Source organism: Salmo salar, chromosome ssa07, assembly GCF_905237065.1.
Source record: "Salmo salar chromosome ssa07, Ssal_v3.1, whole genome shotgun sequence".
Classification (NCBI taxonomy): domain Eukaryota; kingdom Metazoa; phylum Chordata; class Actinopteri; order Salmoniformes; family Salmonidae; genus Salmo; species Salmo salar.
The window spans coordinates 25,505,289-25,510,130 of record NC_059448.1 but is presented as its reverse complement, the minus strand read 5'-3'; the positions used below and the strand labels follow the sequence as shown (position 1 = coordinate 25,510,130).

At 42.9% G+C, this 4,842-nt stretch overlaps 1 non-coding gene across 1 annotated transcript; it reads left to right on the top strand.

Moving 5' to 3' along the window:
• The first annotated feature begins 3,183 nt into the window (after positions 1-3,183).
• Positions 3,184-3,259, top strand: trnan-guu (transfer RNA asparagine (anticodon GUU)). The gene has a single exon. It is a non-coding gene; the product is annotated as a tRNA-Asn (tRNA).
• Positions 3,260-4,842: the final 1,583 nt, after the last annotated feature.

Below are 4,842 nucleotides of genomic sequence, written 5' to 3'. Positions count from 1 at the left end.
GGCGCAGTTGGTTTAGCGCTGGCCGTTAGTTTAAGGGTTTGGTGATTTGAGCCCACCCAGAGATCGCTATTTTTTCATTTATACTGATGTGGAAAGACCTTCCTGGATTTACAGTAAGCTCGCTTTTGACCTGCTTTGTTTCCTATTGTCACCTGTGATTGGTGTGTTGTTGAACATGAAAGATGACAAAGTTCCTATACTCTGCTGCTATACTATACCTAAATGGCTGTCACCATGGTGCTCTGATCTTCTGTTACTCAATAGCCTGATCAGTCTGCGATGGATATCCATGGAACATATCTTCATTCATATTAATCCGGCATGTACTGACAATGTAAATGATGTCAATCTGGCATGAAAGCCCTTAGCATTTAAATGTATTTAAGCGAAGGACAATGTTGGTCCAGTTGTGTGTGTATTTGTGTGAATATGTTGTGCCTATCACGACTTAAAAGTGACTTCGCCATTACATCATTCTTCCAGGGTCAGTCCCTAATTATTTTTGAATGGGCTTGCGATCACATATTCCACATTGGCTTGAAACGCAGTTGTTTTAAGATATATATTTATCAAATATATATTTGTGATTGTGGACCTAATTCACTCACTGCCAGATGGCTTTTTTATTTCGCGTTGTGCTTGGCGAACATTGTGCTACATTTTTGCCCCGAGGCCATTCTAAAACAAAAACGTTGAAAACCACAGGGCTACTTCGCCTTGAAAATTTCGGCGCTTTCGAGTGCCATTGACCACAACCATTGGAACAGAGTGTTGTTGTTTCTAGACTCCATGCTTACAGTTGGATTGAGATCACGGATGGCCGCGATCAAGTGTAGGGTCAGACACTCAACAAGTCTCTGTGGCGTGGTGGTTGTCGCGTTAGGACTGATATGTAAGGTTGGTGGTTGAAGGCCACCCAGGGCGCGGGTTTTCGGTTTGTTGTGGTCCATGATGCGGATGTGACATCCTGGACCCTGTAATGAGATTCCCTGTTTACTTTGTCCTGCTGAGGTCAGTGCCAGCCCGACAAGCCTCTCTAGTGCAATCCAGTTGGTGTGTTTGTCTATTATCTAAAGATTGGTGCTTGACACCCCCCGTGGATGTTTTTGTTGTAGCGATGTGAAACTTCCTGACGCTGAGTAAGCTTCCATGAGACTTTGGCCTGCTGAGGGGAGAATCTCGAATCCACAAGTCTCTGGAGCGCAATTGGATTTGGCGCCTTGGGCGATTATTTGTTTGGCGTTGAGGCCACCCAGAGATGCTATTTCATTCCATTTATGCTGATGTGGAAAGACCTTCCTGGATCTTACAGAAAGCTGGCTTTTGACCTGCTTTGTTTCCTATTGTCACATGTGATTGGTGTGTTGTTGAACATGAAAGATGACAAGTTCTATACCTGCTATACATATACCCTAAGTGGCTGTCAATGGTCTCTGATCTTCTGTTACTCAATAGCTTGAATATTCTGTGGTCTCCTTGCGTCTATCATTCATTCATATTAATCCGGCAGGTATGACAGTGTAAATGATGTCAATCTGGCATGAAAACCCTTAGCAATTTAAATGTATTTAGCTGCCTGAAGGACAATGTTGGTCCTAGTATGTGTGTATTTGTGTGAAAATATGTGTGCCTATACGACATAAAGAAATGACTACGCTCGTTCTATCATTCTTCCAGGGTCAGTCCCCTAATTATTTTGAATGGGCTTGGCGGATATATTACATTAAGTGGTGAGCCAGTTATTTAAGATATATATTTATCAAATTATATTTGTGATTGTGGCCAAATTTACTCCTGCCAGATGCGCTTTTTATATAATGTTGTGCTGACGAACATTTGTGCTAACATTTTGCCCTTTTAAGGACCATTCAAAAAGCTAACAAAGCGTTGAAAACTACAGGGGCTAACTTCCTGCGAAAATGTTGCGGCGCTTTCGTACACGTTGACGTTCATTGGAACAAAGTGTTTGTAATGTTTAACTTAAGCTCCATGTACAGTTGGATGAGATCACGGATGGGCTTAGCGATCAAGTGTCAGGGTCCAGACACACAACAAGTCTCTGTCGCGCAATTGGTTAGCGCGTTGGAGCTGTTAATCTAAAGGTTGGTGGTTCGACGAGGCCACCCAGGGGCGAGTTTTCGGTTTTGTTGTGCTCCATGATGCGGATGTGGCATCCTGGACCTTAACAAGCCCTGTTGCTTTGTCCTGCTGAGGGTCAATGCCAACACAAGCCTCTCTAGTGCAATCAGTTAGTGTGTTTGACAATCTATCTAAGGTTGGTGCTTGACACCACCATGGATGACATTTTTCAGATTGTGGCGATGTGAACCTGACTTGTAGGAGCTTCCCATGAGATTTGCCGGTATACAATCTCTGTGGCGCGGTGGTTAGGCGCGGTTGTTTAGTTGGTGATTTGAGCCCACCCAGAGATGCTATCATTCCCATTTATAGTGATGTTGGAAAGACCTTCCTGGATTTACAGTAAGCTCGCTTTTGACCTGCTTTGTTTCCTATTGTCACATGTGATTGGTGTGTTGTTGAACGCGCATAAAGATGACAAGTTCCTATACCTGCTGCTATACTATACCTAAATGGCTGTCAATGGTCTCTGATCTTCTGTTACTCAATAGCTTGATCATTCTGTGGTCTCCATTGGAACATATCATGCATTCATATTAATCCGGCATGTATGGCAATTAAATGATGTCAATCTGGCATGAAAACCCTTAGCATTTAAATGTATTTAACGAAGGACAATGTTGGTCGTATGTGTGTATTTTGTGAATATGTGTTGCCTATACGACATGAAAGTGACTGTGCCATTACATCATTCTTCCGGTCAGTCCCTAATTACTTTGAATGGGCTTGGTCATATATTTACATTGTTAAAACGCAGTTGTTTAAGATATATATTTATCAAATTATATTTGTGATTGTGGCCAAATTCACTCCCTGCCAGATGCCTTTTTATATAATGTTGTGCTGGCGAGACATTGTGCTACATTTTTGCCCTTTTAGCCATTTAAAAGCTAACAAGCGTTAGAAAACTACAGGGCTACTTCCTTGAAAATATTGCGGGCGCATTGACACAACCATTGGAACAAAGTGTTGTTGTTTCGTAAACTCCACGTACAGTTGGATGGATCACGGGGCCAGGATCAAGTGTCGGGGTCAGACACACAAGTCTCTGTGGCGCAATTGGTTGTGCGCGTTGGGCTGTTAATCTAAAAGGTTGGTGGTTCGAGCCCACCCAGGGACGAGTTTTCAGTTTGTTGTGCTCCACTGATGCGGATGTGACATCCTGGACCTGTAATGGATTCCCTGTTACTTTGTCCTGCTGAGGGTCAATGTCGCACAACCTCTCTAGTGCAATCAGTTAGTGTGTTTGACAACCTATCTAAAGATTGGTGCTTGACGCCACCATGGATGATTTTTTCAGATTGTGGCGATGTGAAACTTCCTGACTTGTAGAGAGAGCTTCCATGACTTTGGCCTGCTGGGGTGAGTATAATCACAAGTCTCTGTGGCGCAATTGGTTAGCGCTTGCAGTTAGTTTAAAGGTTGGTGATTTGAGCCCACCCAGAGATGCTATTTTTCGTTTATACTGATGTGGAAAGACCTTCCTGGATTTACAATAAGCTCGCTTTTGACCTGCTTTGTTTCCTATTGTCACATGTGATTGGTGTGTTGTTGAACATGAAAGATGAACAAGTTCCTATACCTGCTGCTATACTCATACCTAAACGGCTGATCAATGGTCTCTGATCTTCTGTTACTCAATAATCATTCTGTGGTCTCCATGGAACATATCATTTATACATATTAATCCGGCATGTATGACAATGTAAATGATGTCAATCTGGCATGAAAACCCTTAGATTTAAATGTATTTCGCTGAGACAATGTTGGTAGTATTGTGTATTTGTGTGAATATGTGTGCCTATACGACGTGAAAGTGATTGCATCATTCTTCCAGGGTCAGCCCCTAATTATTTTGAATAGGGCTTGGCGATCATATATTATTACATTAGTGATAACGCAGTTGTTTGATATATATTTATCAAATTATATTTGTGATTGTGAGCCAAATTCACTCTGCCAGATGCCTTTTTATATAGCGTTGTGCTGGCGAACATTTTGCTACGTTTTTGCCCTTTTAAGGCCATTCAAAAAAGCTAACAAGCGTTGACCTACAGGGCTACTTCCTTGAAAATGTTGCGAGCGCTTCGATTGCCGCGTTGACACAACCATTGGAACAAAGTGTTGTTGTTTAAGTAAACTCCATGTACAGTTGGATGAGGTCACGGATGGCCAGCGATCAAGTGTCGGGGTCAGACACACAACAAGTCTCTGTGGCGCAATTGGTTAGCTTCAGCGTTAACTGTTAATCTAAAGGTTGGTGGTCGAGCCCCCCCAGGGACGAAGTTTTCCGTTTTGTTGTGCTCCCTGATGCGGATGTGACATCCTGGACCTGTAATGAGATTCCCTGTTACTTTGTCCTGCTGAGGTCGATGTCCTCACAAGCCTCTCTAGTGCCAATCAGTTAGTGTGTTTGACAATCTATCTAAGGTTTGGTGCTTCGACACCACCCTGGATGACTTTTTCAGATTGTGGCGATGTGAAACTTCCTGACTTGTGAAGAAGCTTCCGCGGGACTTTGGCCTGCTGGGTGAATATAATCACAAGTCTCTGTGGCGCAATTGGTTAGCGTTAGGGCGTTGGTTTAAAGGTTGGTGATTTGAGCCCACCCAGAGAGCTATTTTTCAATTTATACTGATGTGGAAAGACCTTCCTGGATTTACGGTAAGCTCGCTTTGTGACCTGCTTTGTTTCCTATTGTCA